This window comes from Ambystoma mexicanum, chromosome 10, assembly GCF_040938575.1.
Source record: "Ambystoma mexicanum isolate Mex_15411 chromosome 10, UKY_AmexF1_1, whole genome shotgun sequence".
NCBI lineage: Eukaryota > Metazoa > Chordata > Amphibia > Caudata > Ambystomatidae > Ambystoma > Ambystoma mexicanum.
In genome coordinates, this window is record NC_090932.1 from 1,535,972,598 (window position 1) to 1,535,999,446 (window position 26,849).

The 26,849-nt window shown below is 50.9% G+C and overlaps 7 non-coding genes across 7 annotated transcripts; all 7 read right to left on the minus strand.

The window, feature by feature from the left end:
- Window positions 1–5: 5 nt before the first annotated feature.
- LOC138496721 (U4 spliceosomal RNA) lies at window positions 6–146 on the minus strand. Its single transcript, XR_011278207.1, has one exon. It is a non-coding gene; the product is annotated as a U4 spliceosomal RNA (small nuclear RNA).
- A 3,508-nt stretch (window positions 147–3,654) lies between these two features.
- LOC138496392 (U4 spliceosomal RNA) lies at window positions 3,655–3,795 on the minus strand. Its single transcript, XR_011277908.1, has one exon. It is a non-coding gene; the product is annotated as a U4 spliceosomal RNA (small nuclear RNA).
- Window positions 3,796–7,303: 3,508 nt separating this feature from the next.
- On the minus strand, window positions 7,304–7,444 carry LOC138496393 (U4 spliceosomal RNA). Its single transcript, XR_011277909.1, has one exon. It is a non-coding gene; the product is annotated as a U4 spliceosomal RNA (small nuclear RNA).
- Window positions 7,445–10,952: 3,508 nt separating this feature from the next.
- LOC138496395 (U4 spliceosomal RNA) lies at window positions 10,953–11,093 on the minus strand. The gene has a single exon (XR_011277910.1). It is a non-coding gene; the product is annotated as a U4 spliceosomal RNA (small nuclear RNA).
- Window positions 11,094–14,601: 3,508 nt separating this feature from the next.
- Window positions 14,602–14,742, minus strand: LOC138496396 (U4 spliceosomal RNA). Its single transcript, XR_011277911.1, has one exon. It is a non-coding gene; the product is annotated as a U4 spliceosomal RNA (small nuclear RNA).
- A 3,472-nt stretch (window positions 14,743–18,214) lies between these two features.
- On the minus strand, window positions 18,215–18,355 carry LOC138496397 (U4 spliceosomal RNA). The gene has a single exon (XR_011277912.1). It is a non-coding gene; the product is annotated as a U4 spliceosomal RNA (small nuclear RNA).
- A 3,508-nt stretch (window positions 18,356–21,863) lies between these two features.
- On the minus strand, window positions 21,864–22,004 carry LOC138496278 (U4 spliceosomal RNA). The gene has a single exon (XR_011277805.1). It is a non-coding gene; the product is annotated as a U4 spliceosomal RNA (small nuclear RNA).
- Window positions 22,005–26,849: the final 4,845 nt, after the last annotated feature.

Here is a 26,849-nt window from a genome sequence, read left to right on the forward strand (position 1 = left end):
TTCAGCCTCCGTAGAGACTGTCAAAAATTACCAATTCCATCTATATTTCAAGCTGTCATGGCGAGGTATTGGGTAAAGTTTTCAATAAGCAATAATCGCGCCTCGGTTAAACCTCATGAGCTACGATACTGCCACTGCGCAAAGCTAAAGCACCTGACCCAGAGGCCCGTGCGCCCCGGGAATGGATTCCCATTTAACTTGCACTGATCCCAGCAAGCTCCATCCTGAGCATCCTTTGTCAAACTCATAAAACCGCCTGGATTCCAGTGCCGAGATTTGTTGAGGTGAACACCTGTATCATCTTGCGCTCACCAAACTGACAGCAAATATAGTAGCAAGGTATGCATAGGATTCTGGGAGTAAACATGCAAATGAGCAGGCTGCTACCTGTGCGCTCTTTCCCTTAGCATGATCGGTGGCCTGTTGGCAAGTGACCCCGCCCTCCTGAGAGATTATTGGGCAGGCCGCTGCCAAGGCAACATGGGAGAGGCTTGAGAATGCAAAGAGCCGTTGGAGGATTGCACAGGAGCGAGGACAGCATCGAGAAATGGGCTCCTTTGGGGACAGGTGAAGTGATGCTCCACCAGGACGACCAGCTGTTTCTGCAGTGCAGCCAGGACATTGACAAGAAGTGAATCAATTTGTCTCTGAGCGTTCCAACTGTTGACCAAACCATTACAATTTCGATACATTTCCATGCCATCACATACCTACCTGTTTGTGATAATTGCACTTGTCCTTGAAAATAGACCCGATTTTGCAGGGGACTCTGGGAAAAGTGAAAAGGTCCTATGTAATTCACGTCTTGTACCCTGTCTCATAGGGCGGACCCTGCAATTCTACTTCCACTCCACTGCCAAAAATGAAGCGGCCTTGCCCTGTTCAGGCTTTTTGCTGTAGCCCCTGGGCCTTTGCAGAGCCATCTGCTTAGTGTGGCTCTGCCACTGAGGTCAGAAGAGAACATTTAGCCTGAGAAACGGCTGTCTGTGTGTGCAGCTTGGAGAAGACACTGTTGCCATGGGAAAGACATGCCTGTTTGCTGTGCAAATGAAGTGCAGACACAGACAGAAGAGACCACTTGACTGGTAGGAATTGAAGAACCTGACCAAGAGTGAGGAATTAGACCATCCGCACGGGGAGTGTGCGCTCCGCCTGGGCTGGTTTGATACTTTTAAAAAAGAAATGGAATGTTGGTAGGTAAACCTCCTGGAAATGTGTGGGGCTATCCCGCACACATTTCCCAATGGACACTGCACAACAAACACATAGTCAAGTGCACTCTGGGGGACACAGTCTACCGGTGCGGTCCTCCTGTCACATTTAGCTGCAATGTGACAGCCATGGGTACATCAAAGCATCTCTGAAGGGGGAAGGCAACGCCTTCCTCCGGCCCTGGTCAGCCTACTTAAAATAGCAAAGGCTCCATCGATATGCCCTGCCTATTGTTAGGTTCTCTCTGATGGCAGCGCATACTGATGACAGTTAAGTGAAGCAGGCCTGCCAAGAGGCCTGTTCACAGAACTAACACAGGGCAGGAAACCCCAACACCTTTTTCATATGCAATGTGTCAGCTTGAAGCTAGCTCCCACCCCTCTGTATGAAGGCCATTGAATGTCATGTGTGGAACAACTGTTTACAGTAGGCAACCGCTGCAGGGCCACCCCCTTTCAGAGGGAAGATATATGTGATTTGATGCAGACAGTCTGTTCTCGAGCTCAATTAACCAGAGAGCCACTTTGATCCACAGGAGACAGGAAGATGGGTGCGGCTTAGTAGTACATGTTGTCACCCCTTACCTTTCCTGTTGCAAAGCACTCTGGTCATGACCTTACGCATGACAGAAGATTGGTGGTGGGGACCCAGGATTGGGTCTTTAAGGTAGGCTTAGCATGCTCCAATCACTGGGGCCCATTTGGCTTTAAAAGAGGGCTGAGCCCCTCACTGAGCAGATCATCCGACGACTTCAAAAGGAGTACGAAGAAGGACTCATTCGGACCCTCGGTGATGGTACAATCTGCCTCACGGCTTCCGCCAGTGAAGGAAGTCCAGGATTTCCAAGAGGGAAGCAAAATACCTCCCAAAACATCTCCCAGGGAACAGAGGGAGATACCCGACTCAGAGGATCCATCAAGCAGCACCAGAACCGGTACCCAGCCAGCACACAGCGTGCCCTGCTAGGTTAAGCCAGCAAGCTTCCTAGGTGGGAAGTGCCAGAGAGTCTCTGAACAAAGGACAAGGCCGTTGCCGGCAAACACTCTTCTCAGCTTTGGGTCGGCCGCCTTAAACGTCGACCCAAGCATTGAGAAGAAGCTCGGAGGAGTGCCACAACAAGCATCAACCAGCGTCCATCTTTTAAGGACTTTTTCGAAGCAGTCGAGCTCTCAAACTGCGACCGGCTGCACCACTGTGGCTGTTCTCACGCTGCAGTCACTAAAGCCGTCTGAGAACCCTCGACCAGCGTTCCAGATCCACCAACCAGCACACAGACAACGATTCTTCACCCCGAGCCGCCGGGTAGGGCAGCCTGCAGCCGTCCGCCCAGCCTCGCTTACCAAACTGCCTGCCAACTGATATCCGCATCTGTCGTCCCTCTTGAACTCTGTCGCCGGAGCTACAAAGCATGCTGGAAGCCACTCGATGCTGTCGAGTACCAAGATCATCTCAAACACCAGTTACATTGTGGTTCTGTCCCCCTGGTCCTTCTCCGAAGGCCCTTAGTGACATTTACGACCTCTTGCTCCCTTGCTGCTGCAACCAAATAACCTTGAACAGTTCAGACTGATTGCTTTACCGACTGCACTCCTGTCAGTATCCAGAGTGCATCCCTCTCCTTTGTGAAACTGTCTGTCCCCTGTTTTCCTTTATAGGGTGGGTTGTATTTTGTAGTGTGTTAGAACTGTCTGTTGTATTAATACTAAAGTAGATATTTGTATACAACCTTGACTGGACAGTCCCTTTTATCAGTGGGTCACAATTGTTTTTTCGCTCTGTTGCAACTAACCAGCCTGACGTTCCGTCCACTGTTCGGACCCCTTCCGGTGTACTAGAGGTGTGGGACTGATTGATGGTCTAGAAAGCGATAGTCCTCCCTGGACCACTAGTGCCCCGGAAGTTGATTCGTCACACCAAGAGAGGTCGGGTTGTTGACTCCACGTGAATATGTGTCTATAGAATGCATGGGGACAGAAATGCCCTTTTGCCTCTCTTGGGAAGACTGAGATGGTGAGCGAAGGCCAAAGGTAAAGCGACCCCTCTGCTGCGGTTGGCTTCAGTGGCAGCCAGACCTCCCTGAGTAACCATCCAACAATCTGATGACTTTCTCAAGAGCAGATGTGGCAAAGAGGATCGAAGGCAGACAGGTCACTGTCTGCTAGGTTCTGAAAGCTCATGGTTTTCATGTCGTGAGATCAGGAAGGCAGCGAGACAACTGAGGCGCTTAATGCACCTGCTGCATGGTCACGGTTCCATAGACTTCGCTGCGCCGCTTGGAGTTTACGAATGCGCTAGCTTCTGGAAGTAAACCCCTTTGTTGAGGGTAGGCCACGAGAGAACAAAGAATAGAAGGGATGGGTTCCGAAAAACACACCCCTCTTGCTAGGTCTTCTCCAGTGGAGTAAAAGCGTCATTGTCTCCTTTTCAAACAAATCGGTTCAGCCTCCGTAGAGACTGTCAAAAATTACCAATTCCAGCTATATTTCAAGCTGTCATGGCGGGGTATTGGGTAAAGTTTTCAATAAGCAATAATCGCGCCTCGGTTAAACCTCATGAGCTACGATACTGCCACTGCGCAAAGCTAAAGCACCTGACCCAGAGGCCCGTGCGCCCCGGGAATGGATTCCCATTTAACTTGCACTGATCCCAGCAAGCTCCATCCTGAGCATCCTTTGTCAAACTCATAAAACCGCCTGGATTCCAGTGCCGAGATTTGTTGAGGTGAACACCTGTATCATCTTGCGCTCACCAAACTGACAGCAAATATAGTAGCAAGGTATGCATAGGATTCTGGGAGTAAACATGCAAATGAGCAGGCTGCTACCTGTGCGCTCTTTCCCTTAGCATGATCGGTGGCCTGTTGGCAAGTGACCCCGCCCTCCTGAGAGATTATTGGGCAGGCCGCTGCCAAGGCAACATGGGAGAGGCTTGAGAATGCAAAGAGCCATTGGAGGATTGCACAGGAGCGAGGACAGCATCGAGAAATGGGCTCCTTTGGGGACAGGTGAAGTGATGCTCCACCAGGACGACCAGCTGTTTCTGCAGTGCAGCCAGGACATTGACAAGAAGTGAATCAATTTGTCTCTGAGCGTTCCAACTGTTGACCAAACCATTACAATTTCGATACATTTCCATGCCATCACATACCTACCTGTTTGTGATAATTGCACTTGTCCTTGAAAATAGACCCGATTTTGCAGGGGACTCTGGGAAAAGTGAAAAGGTCCTATGTAATTCACGTCTTGTACCCTGTCTCATAGGGCGGACCCTGCAATTCTACTTCCACTCCACTGCCAAAAATGAAGCGGCCTTGCCCTGTTCAGGCTTTTTGCTGTAGCCCCTGGGCCTTTGCAGAGCCATCTGCTTAGTGTGGCTCTGCCACTGAGGTCAGAAGAGAACATTTAGCCTGAGAAACGGCTGTCTGTGTGTGCAGCTTGGAGAAGACACTGTTGCCATGGGAAAGACATGCCTGTTGGCTGTGCAAATGAAGTGCAGACACAGACAGAAGAGACCACTTGACTGGTAGGAATTGAAGAACCTGACCAAGAGTGAGGAATTAGACCATCCGCACGGGGAATGTGCGCTCCGCCTGGGCTGGTTTGATACTTTTAAAAAAGAAATGGAATGTTGGTAGGTAAACCTCCTGGAAATGTGTGGGGCTATCCCGCACACATTTCCCAATGGACACTGCACAACAAACACATAGTCAAGTGCACTCTGGGGTACACAGTCTACCGGTGCGGTCCTCCTGTCACATTTAGCTGCAATGTGACAGCCATGGGTACATCAAAGCATCTCTGAAGGGGGAAGGCAACGCCTTCCTCCGGCCCTGGTCAGCCTACTTAAAATAGCAAAGGCTCCATCGATATGCCCTGCCTATTGTTAGGTTCTCTCTGATGGCAGCGCATACTGATGAGAGTTAAGTGAAGCAGGCCTGCCAAGAGGCCTGTTCACAGAACTAACACAGGGCAGGAAACCCCAACACCTTTTTCATATGCAATGTGTCAGCTTGAAGCTAGCTCCCACCCCTCTGTATGAAGGCCATTGAATGTCATGTGTGGAACAACTGTTTACAGTAGGCAACCGCTGCAGGGCCACCCCCTTTCAGAGGGAAGATATATGTGATTTGATGCAGACAGTCTGTTCTCGAGCTCATTTAACCAGAGAGCCACTTTGATCCACAGGAGACAGGAAGATGGGTGCGGCTTAGTAGTACATGTTGTCACCCCTTACCTTTCCTGTTGCAAAGCACTCTGGTCATGACCTTACGCATGACAGAAGATTGGTGGTGGGGACCCAGGATTGGGTCTTTAAGGTAGGCTTAGCATGCTCCAATCACTGGGGCCCATTTGGCTTTAAAAGAGGGCTGAGCCCCTCACTGAGCAGATCATCCGACGACTTCAAAAGGAGTACGAAGAAGGACTCATTCGGACCCTCGGTGATGGTACAGTCTGCCTCACGGCTTCCGCCAGTGAAGGAAGTCCAGGATTTCCAAGAGGGAAGCAAAATACCTCCCAAAACATCTCCCAGGGAACAGAGGGAGATACCCGACTCAGAGGATCCATCAAGCAGCACCAGAACCGGTACCCAGCCAGCACACAGCGTGCCCTGCTAGGTTAAGCCAGCAAGCTTCCTAGGTGGGAAGTGCCAGAGAGTCTCTGAACAAAGGACAAGGCCGTTGCCGGCAAACACTCTTCTCAGCTTTGGGTCGGCTGCCTTAAACGTCGACCCAAGCATTGAGAAGAAGCTCGGAGGAGTGCCACAACAAGCATCAACCAGCGTCCATCTTTTAAGGACTTTTTCGAAGCAGTCGAGCTCTCAAACTGCGACCGGCTGCACCACTGTGGCTGTACTCACGCTGCAGTCACTAAAGCCGTCTGAGAACCCTCGCCCAGCGTTCCAGATCCACCAACCAGCACACAGACAACGATTCTTCACCCCGAGCCGCCGGGTAGGGCAGCCTGCAGCCGTCCGCCCAGCCTCGCTTACCAAACTGCCTGCCAACTGATATCCGCATCTGTCGTCCCTCTTGAACTCTGTCGCCGGAGCTACAAAGCATGCTGGAAGCCACTCGATGCTGTCGAGTACCAAGATCATCTCAAACACCAGTTACATTGTGGTTCTGTCCCCTTGGTCCTTCTCCGAAGGCCCTTAGTGACATTTACGACCTCTTGCTCCCTTGCTGCTGCAACCAAATAACCTTGAACAGTTCAGACTGATTGCTTTACCGACTGCACTCCTGTCAGTATCCAGAGTGCATCCCTCTCCTTTGTGAAACTGTCTGTCCCCTGTTTTCCTTTATAGGGTGGGTTGTATTTTGTAGTGTGTTAGAACTGTCTGTTGTATTAATACTAAAGTAGATATTTGTATACAACCTTGACTGGACAGTCCCTTTTATCAGTGGGTCACAATTGTTTTTTCGCTCTGTTGCAACTAACCAGCCTGACGTACTGTCCACTGTTCGGACCCCTTCCGGTGTACTAGAGGTGTGGGACTGATTGATGGTCTAGAAAGCGATATTCCTCCCTGGACCACTAGTGCCCCGGAAGTTGATTCGTCACACCAAGAGAGGTCGGGTTGTTGACTCCACGTGAATATGTGTCTATAGAATGCATGGGGACAGAAATGCCCTTTTGCCTCTCTTGGGAAGACTGAGATGGTGAGCGAAGGCCAAAGGTAAAGCGACCCCTCTGCTGCGGTTGGCTTCAGTGGCAGCCAGACCTCCCTGAGTAACCATCCAACAATCTGATGACTTTCGCAAGAGCAGATGTGGCAAAGAGGATCGAAGGCAGACAGGTCACTGTCTGCTAGGTTCTGAAAGCTCATGGTTTTCATGTCGTGAGATCAGGAAGGCAGCGAGACAACTGAGGCGCTTAATGCACCTGCTGCATGGTCACGGTTCCATAGACTTCGCTGCGCCGCTTGGAGTTTACGAATGCGCTAGCTTCTGGAAGTAAACCCCTTTGTTGAGGGTAGGCCACGAGAGAACAAAGAATAGAAGGGATGGGTTCCGAAAAACACACCCCTCTTGCTAGGTCTTCTCCAGTGGAGTAAAAGCGTCATTGTCTCCTTTTCAAACAAATCGGTTCAGCCTCCGTAGAGACTGTCAAAAATTACCAATTCCAGCTATATTTCAAGCTGTCATGGCGGGGTATTGGGTAAAGTTTTCAATAAGCAATAATCGCGCCTCGGTTAAACCTCATGAGCTACGATACTGCCACTGCGCAAAGCTAAAGCACCTGACCCAGAGGCCCGTGCGCCCCGGGAATGGATTCCCATTTAACTTGCACTGATCCCAGCAAGCTCCATCCTGAGCATCCTTTGTCAAACTCATAAAACCGCCTGGATTCCAGTGCCGAGATTTGTTGAGGTGAACACCTGTATCATCTTGCGCTCACCAAACTGACAGCAAATATAGTAGCAAGGTATGCATAGGATTCTGGGAGTAAACATGCAAATGAGCAGGCTGCTACCTGTGCGCTCTTTCCCTTAGCATGATCGGTGGCCTGTTGGCAAGTGACCCCGCCCTCCTGAGAGATTATTGGGCAGGCCGCTGCCAAGGCAACATGGGAGAGGCTTGAGAATGCAAAGAGCCATTGGAGGATTGCACAGGAGCGAGGACAGCATCGAGAAATGGGCTCCTTTGGGGACAGGTGAAGTGATGCTCCACCAGGACGACCAGCTGTTTCTGCAGTGCAGCCAGGACATTGACAAGAAGTGAATCAATTTGTCTCTGAGCGTTCCAACTGTTGACCAAACCATTACAATTTCGATACATTTCCATGCCATCACATACCTACCTGTTTGTGATAATTGCACTTGTCCTTGAAAATAGACCCGATTTTGCAGGGGACTCTGGGAAAAGTGAAAAGGTCCTATGTAATTCACGTCTTGTACCCTGTCTCATAGGGCGGACCCTGCAATTCTACTTCCACTCCACTGCCAAAAATGAAGCGGCCTTGCCCTGTTCAGGCTTTTTGCTGTAGCCCCTGGGCCTTTGCAGAGCCATCTGCTTAGTGTGGCTCTGCCACTGAGGTCAGAAGAGAACATTTAGCCTGAGAAACGGCTGTCTGTGTGTGCAGCTTGGAGAAGACACTGTTGCCATGGGAAAGACATGCCTGTTTGCTGTGCAAATGAAGTGCAGACACAGACAGAAGAGACCACTTGACTGGTAGGAATTGAAGAACCTGACCAAGAGTGAGGAATTAGACCATCCGCACGGGGAGTGTGCGCTCCGCCTGGGCTGGTTTGATACTTTTAAAAAAGAAATGGAATGTTGGTAGGTAAACCTCCTGGAAATGTGTGGGGCTATCCCGCACACATTTCCCAATGGACACTGCACAACAAACACATAGTCAAGTGCACTCTGGGGGACACAGTCTACCGGTGCGGTCCTCCTGTCACATTTAGCTGCAATGTGACAGCCATGGGTACATCAAAGCATCTCTGAAGGGGGAAGGCAACGCCTTCCTCCGGCCCTGGTCAGCCTACTTAAAATAGCAAAGGCTCCATCGATATGCCCTGCCTATTGTTAGGTTCTCTCTGATGGCAGCGCATACTGATGAGAGTTAAGTGAAGCAGGCCTGCCAAGAGGCCTGTTCACAGAACTAACACAGGGCAGGAAACCCCAACACCTTTTTCATATGCAATGTGTCAGCTTGAAGCTAGCTCCCACCCCTCTGTATGAAGGCCATTGAATGTCATGTGTGGAACAACTGTTTACAGTAGGCAACCGCTGCAGGGCCACCCCCTTTCAGAGGGAAGATATATGTGATTTGATGCAGACAGTCTGTTCTCGAGCTCAATTAACCAGAGAGCCACTTTGATCCACAGGAGACAGGAAGATGGGTGCGGCTTAGTAGTGCATGTTGTCACCCCTTACCTTTCCTGTTGCAAATCACTCTGGTCATGACCTTACGCATGACAGAAGATTGGTGGTGGGGACCCAGGATTGGGTCTTTAAGGTAGGCTTAGCATGCTCCAATCACTGGGGCCCATTTGGCTTTAAAAGAGGGCTGAGCCCCTCACTGAGCAGATCATCCGACGACTTCAAAAGGAGTACGAAGAAGGACTCATTCGGACCCTCGGTGATGGTACAGTCTGCCTCACGGCTTCCGCCAGTGAAGGAAGTCCAGGATTTCCAAGAGGGAAGCAAAATACCTCCCAAAACATCTCCCAGGGAACAGAGGGAGATACCCGACTCAGAGGATCCATCAAGCAGCACCAGAACCGGTACCCAGCCAGCACACAGCGTGCCCTGCTAGGTTAAGCCAGCAAGCTTCCTAGGTGGGAAGTGCCAGAGAGTCTCTGAACAAAGGACAAGGCCGTTGCCGGCAAACACTCTTCTCAGCTTTGGGTCGGCCGCCTTAAACGTCGACCCAAGCATTGAGAAGAAGCTCGGAGGAGTGCCACAACAAGCATCAACCAGCGTCCATCTTTTAAGGACTTTTTCGAAGCAGTCGAGCTCTCAAACTGCGACCGGCTGCACCACTGTGGCTGTTCTCACGCTGCAGTCACTAAAGCCGTCTGAGAACCCTCGACCAGCGTTCCAGATCCACCAACCAGCACACAGACAACGATTCTTCACCCCGAGCCGCCGGGTAGGGCAGCCTGCAGCCGTCCGCCCAGCCTCGCTTACCAAACTGCCTGCCAACTGATATCCGCATCTGTCGTCCCTCTTGAACTCTGTCGCCGGAGCTACAAAGCATGCTGGAAGCCACTCGATGCTGTCGAGTACCAAGATCATCTCAAACACCAGTTACATTGTGGTTCTGTCCCCCTGGTCCTTCTCCGAAGGCCCTTAGTGACATTTACGACCTCTTGCTCCCTTGCTGCTGCAACCAAATAACCTTGAACAGTTCAGACTGATTGCTTTACCGACTGCACTCCTGTCAGTATCCAGAGTGCATCCCTCTCCTTTGTGAAACTGTCTGTCCGCTGTTTTCCTTTATAGGGTGGGTTGTATTTTGTAGTGTGTTAGAACTGTCTGTTGTATTAATACTAAAGTAGATATTTGTATACAACCTTGACTGGACAGTCCCTTTTATCAGTGGGTCACAATTGTTTTTTCGCTCTGTTGCAACTAACCAGCCTGACGTTCCGTCCACTGTTCGGACCCCTTCCGGTGTACTAGAGGTGTGGGACTGATTGATGGTCTAGAAAGCGATATTCCTCCCTGGACCACTAGTGCCCCGGAAGTTGATTCGTCACACCAAGAGAGGTCGGGTTGTTGACTCCACGTGAATATGTGTCTATAGAATGCATGGGGACAGAAATGCCCTTTTGCCTCTCTTGGGAAGACTGAGATGGTGAGCGAAGGCCAAAGGTAAAGCGACCCCTCTGCTGCGGTTGGCTTCAGTGGCAGCCAGACCTCCCTGAGTAACCATCCAACAATCTGATGACTTTCGCAAGAGCAGATGTGGCAAAGAGGATCGAAGGCAGACAGGTCACTGTCTGCTAGGTTCTGAAAGCTCATGGTTTTCATGTCGTGAGATCAGGAAGGCAGCGAGACAACTGAGGCGCTTAATGCACCTGCTGCATGGTCACGGTTCCATAGACTTCGCTGCGCCGCTTGGAGTTTACGAATGTGCTAGCTTCTGGAAGTAAACCCCTTTGTTGAGGGTAGGCCACGAGAGAACAAAGAATAGAAGGGATGGGTTCCGAAAAACACACCCCTCTTGCTAGGTCTTCTCCAGTGGAGTAAAAGCGTCATTGTCTCCTTTTCAAACAAATCGGTTCAGCCTCCGTAGAGACTGTCAAAAATTACCAATTCCAGCTATATTTCAAGCTGTCATGGCGGGGTATTGGGTAAAGTTTTCAATAAGCAATAATCGCGCCTCGGTTAAACCTCATGAGCTACGATACTGCCACTGCGCAAAGCTAAAGCACCTGACCCAGAGGCCCGTGCGCCCCGGGAATGGATTCCCATTTAACTTGCACTGATCCCAGCAAGCTCCATCCTGAGCATCCTTTGTCAAACTCATAAAACCGCCTGGATTCCAGTGCCGAGATTTGTTGAGGTGAACACCTGTATCATCTTGCGCTCACCAAACTGACAGCAAATATAGTAGCAAGGTATGCATAGGATTCTGGGAGTAAACATGCAAATGAGCAGGCTGCTACCTGTGCGCTCTTTCCCTTAGCATGATCGGTGGCCTGTTGGCAAGTGACCCCGCCCTCCTGAGAGATTATTGGGCAGGCCGCTGCCAAGGCAACATGGGAGAGGCTTGAGAATGCAAAGAGCCATTGGAGGATTGCACAGGAGCGAGGACAGCATCGAGAAATGGGCTCCTTTGGGGACAGGTGAAGTGATGCTCCACCAGGACGACCAGCTGTTTCTGCAGTGCAGCCAGGACATTGACAAGAAGTGAATCAATTTGTCTCTGAGCGTTCCAACTGTTGACCAAACCATTACAATTTCGATACATTTCCATGCCATCACATACCTACCTGTTTGTGATAATTGCACTTGTCCTTGAAAATTGACCCGATTTTGCAGGGGACTCTGGGAAAAGTGAAAAGGTCCTATGTAATTCACGTCTTGTACCCTGTCTCATAGGGCGGACCCTGCAATTCTACTTCCACTCCACTGCCAAAAATGAAGCGGCCTTGCCCTGTTCAGGCTTTTTGCTGTAGCCCCTGGGCCTTTGCAGAGCCATCTGCTTAGTGTGGCTCTGCCACTGAGGTCAGAAGAGAACATTTAGCCTGAGAAACGGCTGTCTGTGTGTGCAGCTTGGAGAAGACACTGTTGCCATGGGAAAGACATGCCTGTTTGCTGTGCAAATGAAGTGCAGACACAGACAGAAGAGACCACTTGACTGGTAGGAATTGAAGAACCTGACCAAGAGTGAGGAATTAGACCATCCGCACGGGGAGTGTGCGCTCCGCCTGGGCTGGTTTGATACTTTTAAAAAAGAAATGGAATGTTGGTAGGTAAACCTCCTGGAAATGTGTGGGGCTATCCCGCACACATTTCCCAATGGACACTGCACAACAAACACATAGTCAAGTGCACTCTGGGGGACACAGTCTACCGGTGCGGTCCTCCTGTCACATTTAGCTGCAATGTGACAGCCATGGGTACATCAAAGCATCTCTGAAGGGGGAAGGCAACGCCTTCCTCCGGCCCTGGTCAGCCTACTTAAAATAGCAAAGGCTCCATCGATATGCCCTGCCTATTGTTAGGTTCTCTCTGATGGCAGCGCATACTGATGAGAGTTAAGTGAAGCAGGCCTGCCAAGAGGCCTGTTCACAGAACTAACACAGGGCAGGAAACCCCAACACCTTTTTCATATGCAATGTGTCAGCTTGAAGCTAGCTCCCACCCCTCTGTATGAAGGCCATTGAATGTCATGTGTGGAACAACTGTTTACAGTAGGCAACCGCTGCAGGGCCACCCCCTTTCAGAGGGAAGATATATGTGATTTGATGCAGACAGTCTGTTCTCGAGCTCAATTAACCAGAGAGCCACTTTGATCCACAGGAGACAGGAAGATGGGTGCGGCTTAGTAGTACATGTTGTCACCCCTTACCTTTCCTGTTGCAAAGCACTCTGGTCATGACCTTACGCATGACAGAAGATTGGTGGTGGGGACCCAGGATTGGGTCTTTAAGGTAGGCTTAGCATGCTCCAATCACTGGGGCCCATTTGGCTTTAAAAGAGGGCTGAGCCCCTCACTGAGCAGATCATCCGACGACTTCAAAAGGAGTACGAAGAAGGACTCATTCGGACCCTCGGTGATGGTACAGTCTGCCTCACGGCTTCCGCCAGTGAAGGAAGTCCAGGATTTCCAAGAGGGAAGCAAAATACCTCCCAAAACATCTCCCAGGGAACAGAGGGAGATACCCGACTCAGAGGATCCATCAAGCAGCACCAGAACCGGTACCCAGCCAGCACACAGCGTGCCCTGCTAGGTTAAGCCAGCAAGCTTCCTAGGTGGGAAGTGCCAGAGAGTCTCTGAACAAAGGACAAGGCCGTTGCCGGCAAACACTCTTCTCAGCTTTGGGTCGGCCGCCTTAAACGTCGACCCAAGCATTGAGAAGAAGCTCGGAGGAGTGCCACAACAAGCATCAACCAGCGTCCATCTTTTAAGGACTTTTTCGAAGCAGTCGAGCTCTCAAACTGCGACCGGCTGCACCACTGTGGCTGTTCTCACGCTGCAGTCACTAAAGCCGTCTGAGAACCCTCGACCAGCGTTCCAGATCCACCAACCAGCACACAGACAACGATTCTTCACCCCGAGCCGCCGGGTAGGGCAGCCTGCAGCCGTCCGCCCAGCCTCGCTTACCAAACTGCCTGCCAACTGATATCCGCATCTGTCGTCCCTCTTGAACTCTGTCGCCGGAGCTACAAAGCATGCTGGAAGCCACTCGATGCTGTCGAGTACCAAGATCATCTCAAACACCAGTTACATTGTGGTTCTGTCCCCCTGGTCCTTCTCCGAAGGCCCTTAGTGACATTTACGACCTCTTGCTCCCTTGCTGCTGCAACCAAATAACCTTGAACAGTTCAGACTGATTGCTTTACCGACTGCACTCCTGTCAGTATCCAGAGTGCATCCCTCTCCTTTGTGAAACTGTCTGTCCCCTGTTTTCCTTTATAGGGTGGGTTGTATTTTGTAGTGTGTTAGAACTGTCTGTTGTATTAATACTAAAGTAGATATTTGTATACAACCTTGACTGGACAGTCCCTTTTATCAGTGGGTCACAATTGTTTTTTCGCTCTGTTGCAACTAACCAGCCTGACGTTCCGTCCACTGTTCGGACCCCTTCCGGTGTACTAGAGGTGTGGGACTGATTGATGGTCTAGAAAGCGATATTCCTCCCTGGACCACTAGTGCCCCGGAAGTTGATTCGTCACACCAAGAGAGGTCGGGTTGTTGACTCCACGTGAATATGGGTCTATAGAATGCATGGGGACAGAAATGCCCTTTTGCCTCTCTTGGGAAGACTGAGATGGTGAGCGAAGGCCAAAGGTAAAGCGACCCCTCTGCTGCGGTTGGCTTCAGTGGCAGCCAGACCTCCCTGAGTAACCATCCAACAATCTGATGACTTTCGCAAGAGCAGATGTGGCAAAGAGGATCGAAGGCAGACAGGTCACTGTCTGCTAGGTTCTGAAAGCTCATGGTTTTCATGTCGTGAGATCAGGAAGGCAGCGAGACAACTGAGTCGCTTAATGCACCTGCTGCATGGTCACGGTTCCATAGACTTCGCTGCGCCGCTTGGAGTTTACGAATGCGCTAGTTTCTGCAAGTAAACCCCTTTGTTGAGGGTAGGCCACGAGAGAACAAAGAATAGAAGGGATGGGTTCCGAAAAACACACCCCTCTTGCTAGGTCTTCTCCAGTGGAGTAAAAGCGTCATTGTCTCCTTTTCAAACAAATCGGTTCAGCCTCCGTAGAGACTGTCAAAAATTACCAATTCCAGCTATATTTCAAGCTGTCATGGCGGGGTATTGGGTAAAGTTTTCAATAAGCAATAATCGCGCCTCGGTTAAACCTCATGAGCTACGATACTGCCACTGCGCAAAGCTAAAGCACCTGACCCAGAGGCCCGTGCGCCCCGGGAATGGATTCCCATTTAACTTGCACTGATCCCAGCAAGCTCCATCCTGAGCATCCTTTGTCAAACTCATAAAACCGCCTGGATTCCAGTGCCGAGATTTGTTGAGGTGAACACCTGTATCATCTTGCGCTCACCAAACTGACCGCAAATATAGTAGCAAGGTATGCATAGGATTCTGGGAGTAAACATGCAAATGAGCAGGCTGCTACCTGTGCGCTCTTTCCCTTAGCATGATCGTTGGCCTGTTGGCAAGTGACCCCGCCCTCCTGAGAGATTATTGGGCAGGCCGCTGCCAAGGCAACATGGGAGAGGCTTGAGAATGCAAAGAGCCATTGGAGGATTGCACAGGAGCGAGGACAGCATCGAGAAATGGGCTCCTTTGGGGACAGGTGAAGTGATGCTCCACCAGGACGACCAGCTGTTTCTGCAGTGCAGCCAGGACATTGACAAGAAGTGAATCAATTTGTCTCTGAGCGTTCCAACTGTTGACCAAACCATTACAATTTCGATACATTTCCAGCCATCACATACCTACCTGTTTGTGATAATTGCACTTGTCCTTGAAAATAGACCCGATTTTGCAGGGGACTCTGGGAAAAGTGAAAAGGTCCTATGTAATTCACGTCTTGTACCCTGTCTCATAGGGCGGACCCTGCAATTCTACTTCCACTCCACTGCCAAAAATGAAGCGGCCTTGCCCTGTTCAGGCTTTTTGCTGTAGCCCCTGGGCCTTTGCAGAGCCATCTGCTTAGTGTGGCTCTGCCACTGAGGTCAGAAGAGAACATTTAGCCTGAGAAACGACTGTCTGTGTGTGCAGCTTGGAGAAGACACTGTTGCCATGGGAAAGACATGCCTGTTTGCTGTGCAAATGAAGTGCAGACACAGACAGAAGAGACCACTTGACTGGTAGGAATTGAAGAACCTGACCAAGAGTGAGGAATTAGACCATCCGCACGGGGAGTGTGCGCTCCGCCTGGGCTGGTTTGATACTTTTAAAAAAGAAATGGAATGTTGGTAGGTAAACCTCCTGGAAATGTGTGGGGCTATTCCGCACACATTTCCCAATGGACACTGCACAACAAACACATAGTCAAGTGCACTCTGGGGGACACAGTCTACCGGTGCGGTCCTCCTGTCACATTTAGCTGCAATGTGACAGCCATGGGTACATCAAAGCATCTCTGAAGGGGGAAGGCAACGCCTTCCTCCGGCCCTGGTCAGCCTACTTAAAATAGCAAAGGCTCCATCGATATGCCCTGCCTATTGTTAGGTTCTCTCTGATGGCAGCGCATACTGATGAGAGTTAAGTGAAGCAGGCCTGCCAAGAGGCCTGTTCACAGAACTAACACAGGGCAGGAAACCCCAACACCTTTTTCATATGCAATGTGTCAGCTTGAAGCTAGCTCCCACCCCTCTGTATGAAGGCCATTGAATGTCATGTGTGGAACAACTGTTTACAGTAGGCAACCGCTGCAGGGCCACCCCCTTTCAGAGGGAAGATATATGTGATTTGATGCAGACAGTCTGTTCTCGAGCTCAATTAACCAGAGAGCCACTTTGATCCACAGGAGACAGGAAGATGGGTGCGGCTTAGTAGTACATGTTGTCACCCCTTACCTTTCCTGTTGCAAAGCACTCTGGTCATGACCTTACACATGACAGAAGATTGGTGGTGGGGACCCAGGATTGGGTCTTTAAGGTAGGCTTAGCATGCTCCAATCAATGGGGCCCATTTGGCTTTAAAAGAGGGCTGAGCCCCTCACTAAGCAGATCATCCGACGACTTCAAAAGGAGTACGAAGAAGGACTCATTCGGACCCTCGGTGATGGTACAGTCTGCCTCACGGCTTCCGCCAGTGAAGGAAGTCCAGGATTTCCAAGAGGGAAGCAAAATACCTCCCAAAACATCTCCCAGGGAACAGAGGGAGATACCCGACTCAGAGGATCCATCAAGCAGCACCAGAACCGGTACCCAGCCAGCACACAGCGTGCCCTGCTAGGTTAAGCCAGCAAGCTTCCTAGGTGGGAAGTGCCAGAGAGTCTCTGAACAAAGGACAAGGCCGTTGCCGGCAAACACTCTTCTCAGCTTTGGGTCGGCCGCCTTAAACGTCGACCCAAGCATTGAGAAGAAGCTCGGAGGAGTGCCACAACAAGCATCAACCAGCGTCCATCTTTTAAGGACTTTTTCGAAGCAGTCGAGCTCTCAAACTGCGACCGGCTGCACCACTGTGGCTGTTCTCACGCTGCAGTCACTAAAGCCGTCTGAGAACCCTCGACCAGCGTTCCAGATCCACCAACCAGCACACAGACAACGATTCTTCACCCCGAGCCGCCGTGTAGGGCAGCCTGCAGCCGTCCGCCCAGCCTCGCTTACCAAACTGCCTGCCAACTGATATCCGCATCTGTCGTCCCTCTTGAACTCTGTCGCCGGAGCTACAAAGCATGCTGGAAGCCACTCGATGCTGTCGAGTACCAAGATCATCTCAAACACCAGTTACATTGTGGTTCTGTCCCCCTGGTCCTTCTCCGAAGGCCCTTAGTGACATTTACGACCTCTTGCTCCCTTGCTGCTGCAACCAAATAACCTTGAACAGTTCAGACTGATTGCTTTACCGACTGCACTCCTGTCAGTATCCAGAGTGCATCCCTCTCCTTTGTGAAACTGTCTGTCCCCTGTTTTCCTTTATAGGGTGGGTTGTATTTTGTAGTGTGTTAGAACTGTCTGTTGTATTAATACTAAAGTAGATATTTGTATACAACCTTGACTGGACAGTCCCTTTTATCAGTGGGTCACAATTGTTTTTTCGCTCTGTTGCAACTAACCAGCCTGACGTTCCGTCCACTGTTCGGACCCCTTCCGGTGTACTAGAGGTGTGGGACTGATTGATGGTCTAGAAAGCGATATTCCTCCCTGGACCACTAGTGCCCCGGAAGTTGATTCGTCACACCAAGAGAGGTCGGGTTGTTGACTCCACGTGAATATGTGTCTATAGAATGCATGGGGACAGAAATGCCCTTTTGCCTCTCTTGGGAAGACTGAGATGGTGAGCGAAGGCCAAAGGTAAAGCGACCCCTCTGCTGCGGTTGGCTTCAGTGGCAGCCAGACCTCCCTGAGTAACCATCCAACAATCTGATGACTTTCGCAAGAGCAGATGTGGCAAAGAGGATCGAAGGCAGACAGGTCACTGTCTGCTAGGTTCTGAAAGCTCATGGTTTTCATGTCGTGAGATCAGGAAGGCAGCGAGACAACTGAGGCGCTTAATGCACCTGCTGCATGGTCACGGTTCCATAGACTTCGCTGCGCCGCTTGGAGTTTACGAATGCGCTAGCTTCTGGAAGTAAACCCCTTTGTTGAGGGTTCCGAAAAACACACCCCTCTTGCTAGGTCTTCTCCAGTGTAGTAAAAGCGTCATTGTCTCCTTTTCAAACAAATCGGTTCAGCCTCCGTAGAGACTGTCAAAAATTACCAATTCCAGCTATATTTCAAGCTGTCATGGCGGGGTATTGGGTAAAGTTTTCAATAAGCAATAATCGCGCCTCGGTTAAACCTCATGAGCTACGATACTGCCACTGCGCAAAGCTAAAGCACCTGACCCAGAGGCCCGTGCGCCCCGGGAATGGATTCCCATTTAACTTGCACTGATCCCAGCAAGCTCCATCCTGAGCATCCTTTGTCAAACTCATAAAACCGCCTGGATTCCAGTGCCGAGATTTGTTGAGGTGAACACCTGTATCATCTTGCGCTCACCAAACTGACAGCAAATATAGTAGCAAGGTATGCATAGGATTCTGGGAGTAAACATGCAAATGAGCAGGCTGCTACCTGTGCGCTCTTTCCCTTAGCATGATCGGTGGCCTGTTGGCAAGTGACCCCGCCCTCCTGAGAGATTATTGGGCAGGCCGCTGCCAAGGCAACATGGGAGAGGCTTGAGAATGCAAAGAGCCATTGGAGGATTGCACAGGAGCGAGGACAGCATCGAGAAATGGGCTCCTTTGGGGACAGGTGAAGTGATGCTCCACCAGGACGACCAGCTGTTTCTGCAGTGCAGCCAGGACATTGACAAGAAGTGAATCAATTTGTCTCTGAGCGTTCCAACTGTTGACCAAACCATTACAATTTCGATACATTTCCATGCCATCACATACCTACCTGTTTGTGATAATTGCACTTGTCCTTGAAAATAGACCCGATTTTGCAGGGGACTCTGGGAAAAGTGAAAAGGTCCTATGTAATTCACGTCTTGTACCCTGTCTCATAGGGCGGACCCTGCAATTCTACTTCCACTCCACTGCCAAAAATGAAGCGGCCTTGCCCTGTTCAGGCTTTTTGCTGTAGCCCCTGGGCCTTTGCAGAGCCATCTGCTTAGTGTGGCTCTGCCACTGAGGTCAGAAGAGAACATTTAGCCTGAGAAACGGCTGTCTGTGTGTGCAGCTTGGAGAAGACACTGTTGCCATGGGAAAGACATGCCTGTTTGCTGTGCAAATGAAGTGCAGACACAGACAGAAGAGACCACTTGACTGGTAGGAATTGAAGAACCTGACCAAGAGTGAGGAATTAGACCATCCGCACGGGGAGTGTGCGCTCCGCCTGGGCTGGTTTGATACTTTTAAAAAAGAAATGGAATGTTGGTAGGTAAACCTCCTGGAAATGTGTGGGGCTATCCCGCACACATTTCCCAATGGACACTGCACAACAAACACATAGTCAAGTGCACTCTGGGGGACACAGTCTACCGGTGCGGTCCTCCTGTCACATTTAGCTGCAATGTGACAGCCATGGGTACATCAAAGCATCTCTGAAGGGGGAAGGCAACGCCTTCCTCCGGCCCTGGTCAGCCTACTTAAAATAGCAAAGGCTCCATCGATATGCCCTGCCTATTGTTAGGTTCTCTCTGATGGCAGCGCATACTGATGAGAGTTAAGTGAAGCAGGCCTGCCAAGAGGCCTGTTCACAGAACTAACACAGGGCAGGAAACCCCAACACCTTTTTCATATGCAATGTGTCAGCTTGAAGCTAGCTCCCACCCCTCTGTATGAAGGCCATTGAATGTCATGTGTGGAACAACTGTTTACAGTAGGCAACCGCTGCAGGGCCACCCCCTTTCAGAGGGAAGATATATGTGATTTGATGCAGACAGTCTGTTCTCGAGCTCAATTAACCAGAGAGCCACTTTGATCCACAGGAGACAGGAAGATGGGTGCGGCTTAGTAGTACATGTTGTCACCCCTTACCTTTCCTGTTGCAAAGCACTCTGGTCATGACCTTACGCATGACAGAAGATTGGTGGTGGGGACCCAGGATTGGGTCTTTAAGGTAGGCTTAGCATGCTCCAATCACTGGGGCCCATTTGGCTTTAAAAGAGGGCTGAGCCCCTCACTGAGCAGATCATCCGACGACTTCAAAAGGAGTACGAAGAAGGACTCATTCGGACCCTCGGTGATGGTACAATCTGCCTCACGGCTTCCGCCAGTGAAGGAAGTCCAGGATTTCCAAGAGGGAAGCAAAATACCTCCCAAAACATCTCCCAGGGAACAGAGGGAGATACCCGACTCAGAGGATCCATCAAGCAGCACCAGAACCGGTACCCAGCCAGCACACAGCGTGCCCTGCTAGGTTAAGCCAGCAAGCTTCCTAGGTGGGAAGTGCCAGAGAGTCTCTGAACAAAGGACAAGGCCGTTGCCGGCAAACACTCTTCTCAGCTTTGGGTCGGCCGCCTTAAACGTCGACCCAAGCATTGAGAAGAAGCTCGGAGGAGTGCCACAACAAGCATCAACCAGCGTCCATCTTTTAAGGACTTTTTCGAAGCAGTCGAGCTCTCAAACTGCGACCGGCTGCACCACTGTGGCTGTTCTCACGCTGCAGTCACTAAAGCCGTCTGAGAACCCTCGACCAGCGTTCCAGATCCACCAACCAGCACACAGACAACGATTCTTCACCCCGAGCCGCCGGGTAGGGCAGCCTGCAGCCGTCCGCCCAGCCTCGCTTACCAAACTGCCTGCCAACTGATATCCGCATCTGTCGTCCCTCTTGAACTCTGTCGCCGGAGCTACAAAGCATGCTGGAAGCCACTCGATGCTGTCGAGTACCAAGATCATCTCAAACACCAGTTACATTGTGGTTCTGTCCCCCTGGTCCTTCTCCGAAGGCCCTTAGTGACATTTACGACCTCTTGCTCCCTTGCTGCTGCAACCAAATAACCTTGAACAGTTCAGACTGATTGCTTTACCGACTGCACTCCTGTCAGTATCCAGAGTGCATCCCTCTCCTTTGTGAAACTGTCTGTCCCCTGTTTTCCTTTATAGGGTGGGTTGTATTTTGTAGTGTGTTAGAACTGTCTGTTGTATTAATACTAAAGTAGATATTTGTATACAACCTTGACTGGACAGTCCCTTTTATCAGTGGGTCACAATTGTTTTTTCGCTCTGTTGCAACTAACCAGCCTGACGTTCCGTCCACTGTTCGGACCCCTTCCGGTGTACTAGAGGTGTGGGACTGATTGATGGTCTAGAAAGCGATAGTCCTCCCTGGACCACTAGTGCCCCGGAAGTTGATTCGTCACACCAAGAGAGGTCGGGTTGTTGACTCCACGTGAATATGTGTCTATAGAATGCATGGGGACAGAAATGCCCTTTTGCCTCTCTTGGGAAGACTGAGATGGTGAGCGAAGGCCAAAGGTAAAGCGACCCCTCTGCTGCGGTTGGCTTCAGTGGCAGCCAGACCTCCCTGAGTAACCATCCAACAATCTGATGACTTTCGCAAGAGCAGATATGGCAAAGAGGATCGAAGGCAGACAGGTCACTGTCTGCTAGGTTCTGAAAGCTCATGGTTTTCATGTCGTGAGATCAGGAAGGCAGCGAGACAACTGAGGCGCTTAATGCACCTGCTGCATGGTCACGGTTCCATAGACTTCGCTGCGCCGCTTGGAGTTTACGAATGCGCTAGCTTCTGGAAGTAAACCCCTTTGTTGAGGGTAGGCCACGAGAGAACAAAGAATAGAAGGGATGGGTTCCGAAAAACACACCCCTCTTGCTAGGTCTTCTCCAGTGGAGTAAAAGCGTCATTGTCTCCTTTTCAAACAAATCGGTTCAGCCTCCGTAGAGACTGTCAAAAATTACCAATTCCAACTATATTTCAAGCTGTAATGGCGGGGTATTGGGTAAAGTTTTCAATAAGCAATAATCGCGCCTCGGTTAAACCTCATGAGCTACGATACTGCCACTGCGCAAAGCTAAAGCACCTGACCCAGAGGCCCGTGCGCCCCGGGAATGGATTCCCATTTAACTTGCACTGATCCCAGCAAGCTCCATCCTGAGCATCCTTTGTCAAACTCATAAAACCGCCTGGATTCCAGTGCCGAGATTTGTTGAGGTGAACACCTGTATCATCTTGCGCTCACCAAACTGACAGCAAATATAGTAGCAAGGTATGCATAGGATTCTGGGAGTAAACATGCAAATGAGCAGGCTGCTACCTGTGCGCTCTTTCCCTTAGCATGATCGGTGGCCTGTTGGCAAGTGACCCCGCCCTCCTGAGAGATTATTGGGCAGGCCGCTGCCAAGGCAACATGGGAGAGGCTTGAGAATGCAAAGAGCCATTGGAGGATTGCACAGGAGCGAGGACAGCATCGAGAAATGGGCTCCTTTGGGGACAGGTGAAGTGATGCTCCACCAGGACGACCAGCTGTTTCTGCAGTGCAGCCAGGACATTGACAAGAAGTGAATCAATTTGTCTCTGAGCGTTCCAACTGTTGACCAAACCATTACAATTTCGATACATTTCCATGCCATCACATACCTACCTGTTTGTGATAATTGCACTTGTCCTTGAAAATAGACCCGATTTTGCAGGGGACTCTGGGAAAAGTGAAAAGGTCCTATGTAATTCACGTCTTGTACCCTGTCTCATAGGGCGGACCCTGCAATTCTACTTCCACTCCACTGCCAAAAATGAAGCGGCCTTGCCCTGTTCAGGCTTTTTGCTGTAGCCCCTGGGCCTTTGCAGAGCCATCTGCTTAGTGTGGCTCTGCCACTGAGGTCAGAAGAGAACATTTAGCCTGAGAAACGGCTGTCTGTGTGTGCAGCTTGGAGAAGACACTGTTGCCATGGGAAAGACATGCCTGTTTGCTGTGCAAATGAAGTGCAGACACAGACAGAAGAGACCACTTGACTGGTAGGAATTGAAGAACCTGACCAAGAGTGAGGAATTAGACCATCCGCACGGGGAGTGTGCGCTCCGCCTGGGCTGGTTTGATACTTTTAAAAAAGAAATGGAATGTTGGTAGGTAAACCTCCTGGAAATGTGTGGGGCTATCCCGCACACATTTCCCAATGGACACTGCACAACAAACACATAGTCAAGTGCACTCTGGGGGACACAGTCTACCGGTGCGGTCCTCCTGTCACATTTAGCTGCAATGTGACAGCCATGGGTACATCAAAGCATCTCTGAAGGGGGAAGGCAACGCCTTCCTCCGGCCCTGGTCAGCCTACTTAAAATAGCAAAGGCTCCATCGATATGCCCTGCCTATTGTTAGGTTCTCTCTGATGGCAGCGCATACTGATGAGAGTTAAGTGAAGCAGGCCTGCCAAGAGGCCTGTTCACAGAACTAACACAGGGCAGGAAACCCCAACACCTTTTTCATATGCAATGTGTCAGCTTGAAGCTAGCTCCCACCCCTCTGTATGAAGGCCATTGAATGTCATGTGTGGAACAACTGTTTACAGTAGGCAACCGCTGCAGGGCCACCCCCTTTCAGAGGGAAGATATATGTGATTTGATGCAGACAGTCTGTTCTCGAGCTCAATTAACCAGAGAGCCACTTTGATCCACAGGAGACAGGAAGATGGGTGCGGCTTAGTAGTACATGTTGTCACCCCTTACCTTTCCTGTTGCAAAGCACTCTGGTCATGACCTTACGCATGACAGAAGATTGGTGGTGGGGACCCAGGATTGGGTCTTTAAGGTAGGCTTAGCATGCTCCAATCACTGGGGCCCATTTGGCTTTAAAAGAGGGCTGAGCCCCTCACTGAGCAGATCATCCGACGACTTCAAAAGGAGTACGAAGAAGGACTCATTCGGACCCTCGGTGATGGTACAATCTGCCTCACGGCTTCCGCCAGTGAAGGAAGTCCAGGATTTCCAAGAGGGAAGCAAAATACCTCCCAAAACATCTCCCAGGGAACAGAGGGAGATACCCGACTCAGAGGATCCATCAAGCAGCACCAGAACCGGTACCCAGCCAGCACACAGCGTGCCCTGCTAGGTTAAGCCAGCAAGCTTCCTAGGTGGGAAGTGCCAGAGAGTCTCTGAACAAAGGACAAGGCCGTTGCCGGCAAACACTCTTCTCAGCTTTGGGTCGGCCGCCTTAAACGTCGACCCAAGCATTGAGAAGAAGCTCGGAGGAGTGCCACAACAAGCATCAACCAGCGTCCATCTTTTAAGGACTTTTTCGAAGCAGTCGAGCTCTCAAACTGCGACCGGCTGCACCACTGTGGCTGTTCTCACGCTGCAGTCACTAAAGCCGTCTGAGAACCCTCGACCAGCGTTCCAGATCCACCAACCAGCACACAGACAACGATTCTTCACCCCGAGCCGCCGGGTAGGGCAGCCTGCAGCCGTCCGCCCAGCCTCGCTTACCAAACTGCCTGCCAACTGATATCCGCATCTGTCGTCCCTCTTGAACTCTGTCGCCGGAGCTACAAAGCATGCTGGAAGCCACTCGATGCTGTCGAGTACCAAGATCATCTCAAACACCAGTTACATTGTGGTTCTGTCCCCCTGGTCCTTCTCCGAAGGCCCTTAGTGACATTTACGACCTCTTGCTCCCTTGCTGCTGCAACCAAATAACCTTGAACAGTTCAGACTGATTGCTTTACCGACTGCACTCCTGTCAGTATCCAGAGTGCATCCCTCTCCTTTGTGAAACTGTCTGTCCCCTGTTTTCCTTTATAGGGTGGGTTGTATTTTGTAGTGTGTTAGAACTGTCTGTTGTATTAATACTAAAGTAGATATTTGTATACAACCTTGACTGGACAGTCCCTTTTATCAGTGGGTCACAATTGTTTTTTCGCTCTGTTGCAACTAACCAGCCTGACGTTCCGTCCACTGTTCGGACCCCTTCCGGTGTACTAGAGGTGTGGGACTGATTGATGGTCTAGAAAGCGATAGTCCTCCCTGGACCACTAGTGCCCCGGAAGTTGATTCGTCACACCAAGAGAGGTCGGGTTGTTGACTCCACGTGAATATGTGTCTATAGAATGCATGGGGACAGAAATGCCCTTTTGCCTCTCTTGGGAAGACTGAGATGGTGAGCGAAGGCCAAAGGTAAAGCGACCCCTCTGCTGCGGTTGGCTTCAGTGGCAGCCAGACCTCCCTGAGTAACCATCCAACAATCTGATGACTTTCTCAAGAGCAGATGTGGCAAAGAGGATCGAAGGCAGACAGGTCACTGTCTGCTAGGTTCTGAAAGCTCATGGTTTTCATGTCGTGAGATCAGGAAGGCAGCGAGACAACTGAGGCGCTTAATGCACCTGCTGCATGGTCACGGTTCCATAGACTTCGCTGCGCCGCTTGGAGTTTACGAATGCGCTAGCTTCTGGAAGTAAACCCCTTTGTTGAGGGTAGGCCACGAGAGAACAAAGAATAGAAGGGATGGGTTCCGAAAAACACACCCCTCTTGCTAGGTCTTCTCCAGTGGAGTAAAAGCGTCATTGGGCCTCATTACGACCCTGGCGCTAAGCGAAAAACGATGGCGGTAAATGCTTACCGCCATCGTTTTCCGCCAGGTCCGATCATGACCCGTGACCGTTAACTACGATGCCAATAGCGGCATCGTAGTTAACGCTGCCGCAAACTGCGCTAAGGGTGCGCGCACGCGACCGCCCACACCGTACTTAGCGCCATGGCGGAAAGGCACGCAAATGCCGACCCAAGCGGACATGCACCTAACGCCATCATTGAGGCCGCTAAGTACCTTACCGCCATGGTGCAAATAACGCCATCGCGAACCAACCGTAAAGGGCCAATTCAAGTGAATGCAGCTGCCACAGGTGCACAGAAACAGCACAGGTGAAGGCAATACAGACTCAGGGGAGTATAAAAAGAGCACACCCCACCCCTACCCACACCCAGTCACACTCCACAATGATGCCAATACGACTAGCAATGTTGGGGCTGGAGGACCTGATAGCAATGCATGTGCTACTACAACAGCAACAGCAACAACAACAACAACAGGCAGCACAGAGGAGACGCAGGAGGAGAAGGAGGGCAAGGCAGGCCCAGCAAGCCCCACCAGCACAGCCAGTGCCACCACGCAGGCAGCCCCCAATCCCACGCATCAGAGCCAATCCAATCAACCTCACTGCTGAGCAGATCCACACCCTGTACCGTTTGGACAGGGACACCATCACCGCCATCGTAGACATGACACACAACGACATCGTCAGCATGATAGAAAGTCCAACCGCCATCCCCCCCCTACTGAAGGTAGTGGCTGTACTCCACTTCCTGGCCACAGGCACCTACCAGCACACAGTGGGGCACCTGCATGGCATTTCACAACCATTATTCTCACGAACACTCATCCAAGTGCTTGATGCCCTCCTCAAGCACACAGACGACCACATCTCATTACCACGGACTGCCCAGGAGATTGCAAACACCAAAGTGGGTTTCCATGCACTAGCCAGCATACCCGGTTGCATTGGTGCCATCGACTGCACCCATGTGGAATTGGTGGTTCCACGTGCCATGGAGGTACCGTACCGCAACCGGAAACAGTTCCACTCTATCAACGTGCAAATGGTCTGTGACTCCAACAAGATCATCACACATTGTTGTGCCCGATTCCCCGGATCAACCCATGATTCCATGATCCTGAGGAACTCCACAATACCACGCTACATGGAGCGACATGCAGGCCCAAGATCCTGGCTACTCGGTGAGTGCTATGTCATGGAAGTGGGCATGGGAATGACGTACCAGTGCATACTCCACCTGGCAGAAAGGGGGGGGGGGATGATGCATACTCCACCTGGCAGAAAGGGGTGGGGGGATGATGCATACTCCACCTGG